Here is a 14,861-nt window from a genome sequence, read left to right as displayed (position 1 = left end):
AGTAGCTCATGGCTTTGGGCAGAGGTTGGCTGGTCTGTGGAAAGCTAGGTGACCTCCTTCCCCTTTGAAATCAGATAGGTAGCCATGATGATCTCTGAATTGCCTTTAGGATCATTTTTCCCTTGTCCTGAAGAAAAGAGCATGTTTTAAGCCAAATAGCTCTGTTGTCGCATCTGTGCTGCCCCATATGATAACCTTCCTTCATTCCTTTCCAGATCCTTGTCCTTCAGTTCAAACTGGCAATTTTCCTACTGGGGAACTGGTTAAGTCCATGATTCATACCCATACGAATCTCCTTATTAAATGATCTCTTCACCATATCCTTGATGCTCTCTTTGAACATGTTTTCTCATTTTTTGCAATATAGATAGGCTGAGAACTAAATATTTAAGTTCTAGTTCCTTCTTGCTTAATAACTCTGTCTTCAGGTTATTTCCCTCTCCTTGTATTTTACTACAAGCTATCAGGAGGAATTAAGTTACTCCTTCAACACCTAGTTTAGAAACCTACTCAACCAACTATCTAATTTCATCACTCACAAGTTCTACCTTTCACAAGACACTGGAACATAAATGCAATTTGGCAAAGTTATTTGCCATGTTGCAACAATAATATCCTGTTTCTATTGTTGAGTTATATAATCCTCATTTCCATTGGAGACCTCATCAGAATGGCCTTTAAACGTTTCTTCATAACAGTCTCAGCTTCTTCTAGCATGCACCTCAAAACTCTTCCAGTCTCAATAGATTACCTCATTTCAAAGTCACTTACACATTTTTAGGCACTGTTACAGTGGCACCCCACTTCTTGGTACCAATTTCTGTCTCAGTCACAAACATCTAGTCCATAGTAAGACTGGAGTTCAGGAGAAGCGTAATGACTGAGCACACAGTATTAGTTTAACCCCTGGGGATTTTAGAGTGTGGTCAGGAAACAACTCGACTCCATTCCTCTGCAGCCGGTTCAGATCTGCACTGTGGCGTTAGCCAGCCCTGCCCTCTCTCTTCCTTCTCTGGCTGGTTACTCAAGACTTGTACTGGCACCTCTGGCCACCTAGAGGTACATTTCTACACTTTTACATTCTTCCAGCTGCGGTCTCTTGGGCCTTCAGGAGGCCCTCCCTGACAGGATCTAGGACAATCTCCAGCCAGTTCTCTCTCACAGGGCCCCATCTGACCCCACATCATTTGCCATGAGGATTTCAGCATACACATGCTGGTCTGGTGCAGCAGCCTGGCTTCATATAACAGTGTTGCCTGTGCAGCTAGTCAGCCACAGGCCTTTCGGATTGCACAGGCATGAAAAAGTTGGGTTTTCCCAGCTCTGGGAATGTAGGAAAAAGCTCTCTCCGTGGTCCTGAAGTCCCTCTTACTAGGCTGGAGTTGAGGGAGGAGGTGAGATTGCATTCCAACTGCCTCCCCATATCCTTTCTCCAACTTTTTCTCTCTCTTGTCTTTTATCCAACCTCAGCTATAGACCAGAGGTGGGTAGTTTGCTAGGGGTCCTCTGCCTCACTGTGGACCATAAGATTAGTTGGCATTCATTGTCTCGAGGCCTCAACCAAACAAAATTTGAAAGAGCTCTGTGTAACTGCCACGAAGAATGTAGTGAAGTTTGACTGGGACTTGGATCAAGACTGTGGACATGCTGAGATTATGGTTCTGAAGTCCTTTACTTTAAAAATGAGACTACTGAGGTCTAGATATGCTAAACCACTTGTCCAAGCTCACACAGCTATTTAGTGATAGAGCTGGCACTTAACATGAGATTGGTGGTTGCTGATAACCCTTGTAGCTCCCAACTCTATGTCAATGATCATAAATTGCTTTATGACCATGAGATGCTTTATATTTGACAGCCAATGATTGGCATATTGCTATAAGATCTATACATTCTATGAAAACATTTAGACTATACTTTCTTTTTATATTTGTAATCAAATGATGGAGTGGGGCATAGCACCAGATCTGCGATTCATAACTAGGTTTCTGAGGCAGTGCTGGGGACAGAGGAGAACATCCTGAGGTTCCTAGGGCCCTGGCATCACACATGGAGAGGCCAGTTGGCCACACACAATCTCTTGCAGTGGTTCTCAATGAGAGGACATCAGCAATGTCTGGAGACATTTTTGGTTGTCATAACTGGTGATATTGGTATCTAGTGGGCAGAGGCCAGATCCTGCTCAATATCCTACCACGCACAAGATAGTCCCCACAACAAAGAATGTCTGACTTCAATGTCAATAGTGCTGAGAAACTCAGCTGTAGAGCATGAACTGCCAAAAGCTGTATTAATGATTGTACATCAGCAATTCAGAGGTGGAGCAATTTGGGACATGGACTAGAGCAAGATCTATAAGCCTCACACACACGGCACTGCCACTCTCCCCTTCCCTGCCATCCTGGCAGAGAGAGAGAGGCCCACACCTGCTCTGTCCTTCCTCCTTTGCACTGGCATTGGGAATGGAGTCTACCATCAAGGCCAGGTTGGGTAAAGAAACTCTTGTGCCTGAGAAAATCATCAGTATGAGCAGCATGTTACATTGTTGAATTTACCCTGCTCAGACCTGTATCAGTCATTCTCCTGCTAACAAAGCTCTAATAATTTAACCATACATTGCTGTGATCTACAGAATCAAGCTTCAACCCACCTCTACCTTTCCCTTTCTTGCACTCTCCTCTGACTATCACATACTCCAGCACCCTGAGCTTCTATCTGTTCCAGAATGTGTCCTGCTTTTTCATTGCTAGGACCTCCTGTGTATTTTTTGTGTGGGAAAAATTGTGCTTAAAAATATCACCTTCCCCATTTTCCCAGAAGATGATTTTCTGAAGACAACAGACAGCTGCTTAAATTAATTAAGAGCAGAAACAACACGATGAAGAGTTTCCTCCCTGGTGAGCTGTGGAGGCTGTGAGGCTGAATTTTTTTTTCATGCTAAAAAGTTTGCCTTTCAGAAAACAAAATTACTAACATTTTTTGAAAAATGAATCCTTTTGCCTCTTTCTTGAAGTCTCAGCTTTTATTTGAGAAAACACTGCAAATATTAGATTTGAGAGTCTGTGTTGAAAGCACCTGGAATCTCCCTCTCCCCATCCCCTGCCTCCTGACCTTCCCTGTATTTAACAGGTAACATTGGGAAGGGCACCAGACAATGCCTCCCAGGCAGTCAGTGGCAAAGTTGGAATGGAAGACAGGCCTGCACTCTGCCACCTCCTCTCTGTCCTTAGCTCTGTGACTTTGATGGGGTCATTTGCCCTCTCTGGGCTTCCTCATCTGGTACGTCACCTGATTCTATCTTACTAGAACACACAAGAACATGAAAACCTATCGGAATGTTTTGATCAGTCACCATCAGCCCTGCTCATATACTTCTCACTGTGATATACGCAGGTGTGTTCTTCTGAGGCCCCGTAATGGGTTTCTTCTGATTCCTTTATCTCTCCCAAGAGTTTGCTGAAATTACTCTAGTTTGACTTCTGTATTTTACCTCATTTTTCCCCCCTTTCTGATCTCAAGGTTCCTCTTTTCTTTTGTTACTAACAAGCTTCATCTATAAAGTCAGGGTAGCGGTGGTGAACCAGCCTGAAGGCAGTGAGTCTGTACCAGCTCATTTCAGGATAAGATTTATAATGCAATTATGGTTCTGAGAATAGTCACACCTTTGAGAGAAGGTGCTTTGATTAGAATTTGTAGCTGGATCCTCCTAGTGGGACCTTCTTCCTGATGTCAGTCTTACCTTCTATTTTTTAGAGAGTTCTCTATGAGCTTTAAAAGCTATATTTTAAAATCAACAATTTTTTATTATGAATCCTTTTGGAGCTGAGTAAAAATCGACAAGCATTCATTTCTTCATTCAGCAAATATACCCTGAACACACACTGTACGTCAGGTTCTGGGGTACAGCTATGAACCAGACTAAGTTGCATCTTTTAGAAGCCTACAAACTAATAAGGGAATAAACTCATTCACTCTATGGTCCAGGTGTGTTTCCAGGTGTTGAGAATTTAGTGCTGAATGAGACCGATGAGTTCCTTGCTGTTATGCCAGTCACATTCTAGACTGGGGAGAGAGAGAATTGACAAATAGGGAAGTACATAAAAAAGAAAACATTATGTAGTGATAATGCTCTGAAAAAATAAAACTGAATAATGTGATGGAGGCTGGGACCTTCTTTAAAACTGAGGTTGGGGATTTACTGGTCCTTAGTCTGATACTGGAATGTCAGGAAGGCATGAGAATGTCAACATCTGGAGGCAGGGTGTTCCAGGAGAGGAAAATCTCAAAGATTCAAAGTAGCTGGACCTTTTTGGGTTTGAGGACAGAGACACTGTAGTTAGAGAGCAAGATGACATCAGAGGAACACAGCTTGCTCAATTATGCAGGGCCTTATAGGCCAGGGGATGGAATTTGGATTTTATTCTAGTACAATGAAATAAGATTATTCAAAAGTTTTAAGCAGGGAAATGACACAATCTGATTTATGTTTAAAAAGATAATAATGCCCTAGCTTTATCAGATTTTGCAATTAAAGTTGTTTTTGCTTCAAAAATGAATTGGGCACTTTCTAAACACATTAGATAATAGTTCTCCAATTTTGTTATGTGTCAGAATCACCTGGAATGCTAATAAATAATACAGAGACCCAAACTTTTTGAAGTAAAGCAGACGCTACCCCTTCGGGTTTTTCCACTAACTTACCTAGATGATTCTTATTCATATCAGTGTTCAAAAGCCACTGGGTTAGAAAGCAATGCAATTATCTGTTGTTTAAAAGTCAGTTAAAATGCAGCTATAAGCACATCAGTTCCTGGTGACTTTTTCAATGGTAGACCTTTAATTATCTTTCAGGTTTTTTCTGTGGCAATTTATCTATTTAAGAAAACTATAAAACAACTGCCTATATGAATATAAATGCAAAAATTTCTAAATATTAGTCAATAAGTCCCAGTGATGTATCAAAAGAATAAAGTGTGATGATGAGGCAGAGTTGTTTTCCAGTAAACGAAGTTTCAACATCAATGAAACATGTAGACCTATCTATTATATTAACAAACTGAAGGAGAAAACCTGCATGGCCACAGTAACAAATGCTAAGGCATGTGATAAAATTCAGCACCAGTCCCTATGCCAACTCAAAAAAATAGGGATCAAATAAAACTACATAAATATGATAAAGACTAAATACAGCAATGGCAGGAATATGAACAACTAAAAATCAGTGGTAAACGTTATTCTAAATGGAAAAATATTAATTAAAATTAGGATCTGTAGAGGAAGCCTGCCATTCCCTTCATTATTTAATATGGTTAGGAAGTTTTTAGTGAATGAAAGAACACAGCAAAATAAAATAACTGCTGAAAACATTTGGAAAGAAGAAGTAAAACTACATTTTTTAGCTTATAATAGATTTTACACTAAAAAAACCCAAGAGATTCTAGTAAAACTACTATAATTATTAAGAGAATATGGCAAAGTGGCTAGATATAGGAGCTATCTACAAAAATTAATGACTTTTCTCTAATTTGATATGGAAAACATTTATTTACAATATTGAAAAGTCTAAAGTATATACAGTGACAGATAACAACAAGAAAAAGAAAAATATAAAGTACTTAAGAGTAAATAAAATAATAAAGGCACAAAGAAAACTATGTACACAAAGAAAACTATGTATACAAAGAAAACTATGACAATCTTATTTAAAGACATAAAATCAGCCTGAGCCAAAAATATGCATTGTTCTTGGAAGTGTGGAACAAGAATCTCCGCAAGTGAAAGAAGTTTTGTTACATACTTATCTATCACTCTAAATTAATATTAAAAGTTAATGCCATGCCAAATAGAATCCCCCTTTTTCTGGGGAGAGGGAATTTAGACAATGATCCTAAAGTTTATATGAAATAATAAAAGCCTGAGAGAAAATATCCATGAGAAGTATGATAATAAGCAGGGAGTAGAGACCAGGTATTATTATACCCTAAAGTCACTGTAATCAAGTGAATATGGAATTAGTTTATGAGTGGAGAAATAAGTTAATAAGACACAAAATAGAAAACTCATAAATATGTCCTAATACATGTGAGACTAATATTTAAGAAACGAAGCTGGCACAACCAGCTATTCATCTGAAAGAAAATAAAAGTAGACACACATCTTAAGCCATATTTTATTCTACATCATATATAAAATGTATTTCAGATAAATTAAAGAGTTAAATACAGCAAAATCTAGAAAACTACATGTACAATATGGGAGTTAGGAATATCTTCTTAACTAAAACTGCAAACCCAAAAGCTATATAACAATATGAACATATGACAAAATATTAGCAAAATGAATCCAGAAGCACATCAAAAAGCTAACCCAACACGATCAAGTAGGTTTTATCCCTGGGATGCAAGGTTGGTTCAACATACACAAATCAACAAAATGTGATTCATCATGTAAACAGAACTAAAGACAAAAACCACATGATTATCCCAATAGATGCAGTAAAGGCTTTTGATAAAATTCAACATCCCTTCATGTTAAAAACCCTCAATAAACTAGGCATCAAAGAAACATACTTCAAAATAAAAGGAGCCCTCTATGAGAAATGCACAGCCAATATCACACTGAAAACTGGCACAAGACAGGGATGTCCACTCTTAACACTCCTATTCAACGTGGTATTACAAGTCCTGGCCAGAGCAATCAGGCAAGAGAAGGAAACAAAATGCACCCAGATAGGAAGAGAGGAAGCCAAACCATCTCTGTTTGCAGATGACATGATTCTATATCTAGAAAATCCCATAGCATTTGCTCAAAATCTACTTAAGCTGATAAGCAACTTTATTGAAGTTTCAGGATACAAAATCGATGTGCAAAAATAAAAAGCAATCCTATACACAGCCAGCGCCCAAGCAGAGAGCCGAATCAGAAATGCAATCTCATTCAGAATTGTCACAAAATGAGTAAAATAACCTGGGAATATAGATAATCAGGGAGGTGAAAGATCTTTACCAGGAGAATTACAAACCACTGCTCAAAGAAATCAGAGATGACACAAACAAATGGAAAAACATTCCATGCTCATGGATAGGAAGAATCAATACAGTTAAAATGGCCATACTACCTAAAGCAATTTACAGATTCAATGCTATTCCTATCAAACTACCAATGACATTCTTCACAGAACTAGAAAAAGCTTTTTTAAAATTCATATGGAACAAAGAAAAGTCCAAATAGCCAAAGCAATCCTAAGCAAAATAAACAAAGCTGGAAGAATCACATTGCCCGACTTCAAACTATACTTCAAGGCGATGGTAACCCAAACAGAATGGTAATGGTACAAAAACAGACACATAGACCAACGGAACAGAATAGAGAGCCCAGAAATAAAGCCACATACCTACAACCATCTGATCTTTGATAAAGCTGACAAACACAAGCAATGGGGAAAGAACTCCTTATTCAATAAATGGTGTTGGGATAACTGGTTAGCTATATGCAGAAGATTGAAACTGGACCTCTTTATTACACCATATACAACAATCAACTCAAGATGGATAAAATATACCAAATGTAAAACCTAAAACTATAAAATCTTGGAAGATAACCTAAGAAATACCATTTTGGACACTGGAACTAGCAAAGATTGTATGATGAAAACACAAAAAGCAATTGCAACAGAAGCAAGCATTGACAAATGGAACCTAATTAAACTAAAGTGCTTCTGCACAGAAAAGGAAACTATGAACAGGGTAAACAGGCAATCTACATAATGGGCGAAAATATTTGCAAACCGTACATCTGATAAAGGTCCAATATCCAGAATCTACGAGGAACTTAAATGAACGTTCAAGCAATAAGCATTGCCCATTACAAAGTGGGCAAAGGATATGTGAACAGACACTTTTCAAAAGAAGACATACATGCAGCCAAAAAGCATTTTAAAAATGCTTAGCATCACTAATCAGTGGAGAAATGCAAATCAAACACAATGAGATACCATCTCACACCAGTCAGAAAATGGCTGTTATCAAAAAATCAAAAAATAACAGATGTTAGTGAGGTTACAGAGAAAAGGGAACACTTATACACATTTGGAGGGAGTGTAAATTAGTTTAGCTTTTGTGGAAAGCAATGTGGTGATTCCTCAAAGAACCAAAAACAGAGCTACCATTCAACCCAGCAATCCCATTACTGGGTATATACCCAAAGGAATATAAATTATTCTACCATAAAGACACACTCATGCCTAAGTTCCTTGCAGCACTATTCACAAAGACATGGAATGAACCTAAATGCCCATCAACAGTAGACTGGATAAAGAAAATGTGGTACATATAAACCATGGAATACTATGCAGCCATAGAAAAGAACAAGATCTTTTTTATTTGCAAGAACATGGATGGAGCTGGAGGCCCTTATCCTTAGCAAACTAACGGAGAAACAGAAAACCATATACTGCATGTTCTCACTTATAAGTGGGAGCTAAATAATGATGACACATGGATAGAAAGAGGGGAATGACAGACACTGAGGCTTACTGGAGAAAGGAGGGTGGGAGGAGGGAGAGGATCAGAAAAAAAAAACCAAAACCCTTGGGTACTATGATTACCCGAGTGATGAAATAATCTGTATGCCAAACCCCTGAGTTACAAGTTTACTTATATAACAAACCTGGACATGTATCCTTGAACCTTGAACCTAAAATAAAAGTTAAAATATTAAAAAAATAAAATAATTTTCCAGAAAAGAAAGTGAGAATATATTTGAATATGTAAAAATAAATATTTTGTGCATATAAAAATCCCACAAATAAGTTAAATACCAAAGATAATGCTTTGACAATATTAGTGATAAAAATGAACAGTGTGAATATTTTTAATATTCAAAGATCTCTTAACTTTGTTAACTCTCAACTCGTGTCAACTCTTAAGTTGACAAGAAGTCAAACAACCATTAAGAAAATGAGCAAAAGTTGTACATTTTCAACTCAGAGAAAAGCAAATACCAGTGCCCAGTAAACTTACTAAATGATGTTTAAATTAACTCTCAATTAAGGAAATAGATTAAAATCACTATAAGATATAATCTTATACCCGTTGACTGGCAAAATTTAAAGAGAAACATAAAACTGAAAGCTGGCAAGGATGGGAGGAGAATAGTACTTTTAGTTTTAGCTTGGAGAAATGTCAAAAGTTACAATCTTTTTATAAAGCAATGGGCAACATCTATTAAAATAAAAACTAAATATATACTTCATCCCAGCAGATCTACTCCTGCTGATCTTTCTTATATAACGTAAATATGAAATTCCCATGATTTAAGAACTCAGAAGTAAGGATGATTCATGTGGTATTATTCATGGTGGGAAAGCAAAGAAAAACCTAACAAAGTGAGCGAAGTGAGTACCTATCAATAATTGAATAAATGAAAAAATTGTGGTTGAACACATACCATAGAATACTATAAAGTCCTTAAAAATGAGTTAGCTACTTAGTTGATTGGTCTTACCACTAACTATTATTGAGTGAGAAAAAGCATTATGCCATAAAATATATATATTAGGATTCCATTTTTATAAATCAAACTGACAAAATGCCTCTTATATGCATACAGATATGTATATGCACATATATATCTCTATAGAATTGAAATAACACAGAAAAATAATAATGGGTGCAGATGAGGAGAAATATAGCTTATCAAGATGGGCTACAGTGTTTGGGGAGTGGGGAGGTTGATGTAGGTGAAGGGGGAAGATAGGAAACCAAACAAAAACATAAAAAAAAAAAAAAAATGGGAAAAGCATACATGTAATATCATTCATATAAGAGTATATACATATATATATATACACAAATAATAAAAATGATTTTTAAATATCAAACATTCTAAAAATATTAAAAAGATCACTCTAGACAATATGAGAAGAATGGAAGAATGGATATAGTATGCAAATAGAAGCAGGACGGGCAGTTACAAGGCCATCCAGTAATCCAGGTAAAAGATGATGGGGGCTGCAACTCAGGGTTAATTGTATAGATGAGAGAAATAGACAGATACGTCTTGGAAGTTACAGATTTTCTGATAGATTGGATATGGAAAGAACTGAAAGGTAAAAATGGGCGGATAATGGATTCATTTTACTGATAGAAAAGACTGAGTGATGAATGGCTTGGTTGAGGGAAGAAATAAAGGGTTATCTTTGGGAGGTATGTTAAAAGTTTGAGATCCCTATTGTAAATCTAGTTGAAAAGGTCAAGTAAGTAGAAAGACCTAGACTCTTACTCCTAAATGAGTTGACGATGACTCTCTCTCATTTTGGGTAGTGAGATTGTTGACATGACATCAACATCTTAGATAGCAGTAAAGTGAGAGGAGTCAGTCATTGAGAGGAACACAAAGACAACTTAATATTTGTTGAGCACTGACTGTAAAGTAGACCATTCACAAAAATTAGTTCATCGAATCCTCATAGCTCCTGAATGGGGAAGCTATTATTGTCCCCCTTAAGGTGGGTGTTGGGCTGCCTCATGCTTATCTGCCTCTTGAGGACCAGGACACCCCTTCTCTGGCAACCAGACGTCTTAGCTGTTGACAACCCATAGCTGAGGCCACTGCATGGTGGTTCACTTCTTCCCCTGCCCAGGCTTGCTTCTTTCACTCCATCAAGCGATGTTTGAAGAGTAGTTCCTAAGAGCAGTTGCAGACGATGTTCCCAAGAACATCCCTTCTGCCTACAATTCTCCATTTCAGAGTCTATGTTCTGGGGAACCTGAACCCTCAATATCAGAGATGACCGGTGGCTAAACTGGGACTTAGGCCCGGTCTCCCTGAATAAAGAATGTTTCTCTTTCTGCATGACCTAAGAGAGCTTTATGATAATCTCTGTTGAAAGGCAAGCCTATGGTTCTTGGGAATTTGGTGTTTCCAACCTGCTATGTGCTGTCCGGAAGACTTAGAGTGGGTGCCAACAGTCAGGAGCTGAGCCACTATGTGGCTCTCTAGGCCTGTGAGCCCAGATCTGCTTTTTCCAAGAAGTCGTCATGCCCCTTCAGTCAGGGCCAAAGTGGGTGAATGCTTAGCTCTAGGATGAACTCCCAAAGGCCTTCCTGACCAGACTGGAGACAGTTGGTGCCCACACCTCCACCTCTGCCTGGATGTATGCTATGCATCCTTTAAGGTCTAGGTCACTTGTCATTTCCTCTCTAAAGCCTTCTCATAGGCAGAATTAATTAATTCAATCAACAACACATGATAATGCACCTCCTCCTAGGTGGTGGGTTCTGGAGGTGATTATATACTCCTCCGTGTTCATTCTCCCTTTAGTGTGCCTCTTCTAGAGCACTTATCACAGGTTATAATTATTTATACCTTAGTTTCTTCTACTGGACTCTGCATTCCTTCAGAGTCACTGTCTTACTTATCTCTGCATGGTCAACATTTTTGTTTTCTTTTTTTTTTAGACAAGGTCTCAATCTGTCACCCAGGCTGGGGTGCAGTGGCAAGATCTTGGCTCACTGCAACTTCCACCTCCTGGGTTCAAGCTATTCTCCTGCCTCAGCCTCCTCAGTAGCTGGGTTTACAGGCACCCACCAACATGGCTGGCTAAGTTTTGTATTTTTAGTAGAGACAGGATTTCACCATGTTGGTCAGGCTGATCTCGAACTCCTAACCTCAAGTGATCCACCAGCCTTGGCCTACCAAAATGCTGGGATTATAGGCGTGAGTCACCATGTCTGGCCAGGTCAGCTTTTTGTACAGCACCCAGTGCAGAGTAAGCACTGAGTAAGTGGTGGTCAGTTTTAATCTGCTGAAGACTTTAAACTCAGTTTCTCCTTCAGAGTTCCATAGTTTCAGAATCCATTGCTAGCAGAGTTGTAATGATCTCTCCTGCACCTACATTGACAAGTTTTGGTTTGGATGTCTCAAAATAAAGCAGACACCACCTAGGAGAGATTTCACCCATAAAAGCCGCTCTCATATCTTAGCTGTGAGGACAGTCTCTTTTTGTTTCCAATCTTCCTTTTTCACTCTTGCTCTCAGGAGTGGAGTTCTCTCGCTGCCCACACCCCATATGAAATTTCCTCTGCGTCTTGGTCCACTTTGCTCCTCTTCCCTCCCCCTTTTGTCTTCAGGGTCAATCTCTCCACAGGGGCCTTTGCTCTTCCTTTGTGATCTTGTGCCATTCAGGATCTTTGTCTTTGCCTCCGTTGTGAATCCCTCCTTCAGCCTTCACACATCCCTCCTGAAGCAAGCTTCTTTCAACCCTCGGCCTGCTCCAGCTCTTGTTGCATCTTTGCATCATGAGGCTGCACCCTCATGAACGAATTAACTCCCAAAATTCCCGTTTCCAAAATATTACAACATTGGTGATTAGATTTTAACATATCAATTGTGGAGGAACACAAAAATTTAGTTCATAACAGATAGTCATGCAGTGAAACTAAGGTGAAATATTGATTATTTGCCTGACACAGAGTCCCTCAAACCACACGATTACCTTATAAATTCCTCCTGACTTCCATATCTAGGCACAAATCTGGTTCTCTTTCTTTCTGTCTGCAGCCTCTCTTCCTCTTTCCACCTGCTAACAGAGAGGTCTCTAAGGAACAATGTATAAAGGGATATTAAAAAGTTCTTTGACTTTTTAACAAGAATCAGATAGGCAGTTGAGAATTGCAAACTTTTGATGAATAAGCCCTTCAGTTTTGGTTTAATTATTTACCTCATGTATAATTATAACCAGAATAAATTTCTACATTTTCAGCATTATACCTCAATTCATGCTCCTTTACAACAATTTCTAATGATTTTGCAGCAATGTCTATATCAGGGCTCTGATTACTGTAGAGACCCATTTAACTATTGCCAATTGAACTACTTATTATTATGCATTCAGAGTGAATGTAAATTGTCTCATGTCCCTTGAAAGGAATTAGAGACGGCTTGATATATTAATGAAATCATTACCATTTCATTAAACTGCATGCTTTGAACTGGACTATTCTGTGGCTTATTGAAATGCAAAAAGTGCATTCTCTTATGTGCATAATCACAGTTGATGGACAAACTTATAGCACTCAAAGGCTGCAGTTTCTTTCATGAAATACCTTCCTCTACATGCATGAAATTCTCCATAAAATGATTAAAAGTCAGTGGGATATAAAGAGGAAAAAGAATCTATGCAAAACAACTCTTTATTTTAGAAAAAGAAGACCGTTTTTATCTGATTCTCAGAAACTAAGGTTAATTTATTTAGATGTGTATAGAAATTATTATGTGTATAAATGGTTTTTGAACTTCAAATTATTACATGTAGAAATGGTTTTCAAACTACCTTCCTCTACATGCATGAAATTCTCCATAAAATGATTAATAGTCAGGTGGATTTGAATAAAGAGGAAAAAGAATCTATGCAAAACAACTTTTTATTTTTAAAAAAGTGAGTTTTTATCTGATTCTCAGAAACTAAGGTTAATTTATTTAGATGTGTGCAGAAATTATTATGTATATAAATGGTTTCAAACTTCACCCATTTGAGTAAAGTTTAGGAATATGCTTCAATAGCAATGAACATTATTAATTAATTGATTATATATTATTTTATTTAACCATTGACATATAATAATCATATGTATTTTTGGGGTAAAGAGTGATGTTTCAACACATATAAGGTACCGTGATCAGATCAGGATAATTAGCAGATTCATCATCTCAAACATTTATCATTTCTTTGTGTTGTGAACACTCAATATCCTCCTTCGAGGTATTTAAAACTATATAATATATTGTTATTAACTATACTCATCCTACAGTGGTATAGAACACTAGAACTTATTTCTCCTTTCTAGCTGTAATTTTGTATTCTTTAACAAGTATCTCCCTATCATCCTCTTCCCCCTATCCTTCCGAGTCTTTGGTATCCTCTGTTCTACATTTCACTTCTATGAGATCCACTTTTTTAAAGTTTCTACATATGAGTGAAAACATGCATGTTCAAATTTCTGTTTCTGGCTTATTTTGCCTAACATAATGTCTTCCAGTTCCATCCATGTTATGAATGAAAGAATTTCATTCTTTTTAGTGGCTAAATAATATTCCATTGTGTATATATACCACATTTTCTTTATCCATTCATCTGTTGTTGGACACCTTGGTGGATTCCATATCTTATGAATAGTGCTGCCATAAAAGTGGGGATGCAGGGGTCTCTTTGATATACTGATTTCACTTCCTTTGGATAAATGCCCAGTAGTGGGACTACAGGATCGTATGGTAGTTCTATTTGTAATTTTTTTGAGGAACCTTTCTACTGTTTTCCATAGTAGCCGTACTAGTTCACATTCCCACAGTTCCCTAATCTCCACATCTTCACCAGCACTTTTTTTTTTGTCTTTTTGATGTTAGTCATTCTAAATAGGGTGAGATGATATACTTCATTGTGGTTTTGATTTGCATTTCCCTGATAATTAGTGATGTTTCTTAAGCATTATAAAATATATTTTTTGGCCATTTGTGTGTCTTTTTTTGAGCAACACCTGTTCAGATCATTTGCTGATTTGTATTTGAAATTTTTTGTTGTTGAGATATTTGAGTTCCATGTATATTCTGGATATTAACTTCCTGTTGGATGAATATTTTGTAAATATTTTCTACCATTCTGTAAGTTGTCTTTTCGCTCTGTTGTTTTCTTTGCTGTGAAGAAGTTTTTTTTATTTCATATTGTCCCATTTATTTTTGCTTCCATTGCCTGTGCTTTTGAGATCTTAATCATAAAATCTTTTTTTCCAGATCAATGTCCTGACGTATTTCCTCTATGTTTTCTTCTAGTGGTTTTATAGTTTGGGGTCTTACTTTTAGGTCTT

Source organism: Piliocolobus tephrosceles, chromosome 15, assembly GCF_002776525.5.
Source record: "Piliocolobus tephrosceles isolate RC106 chromosome 15, ASM277652v3, whole genome shotgun sequence".
NCBI lineage: Eukaryota > Metazoa > Chordata > Mammalia > Primates > Cercopithecidae > Piliocolobus > Piliocolobus tephrosceles.
Note: the sequence above shows the minus strand (reverse complement) of the source record.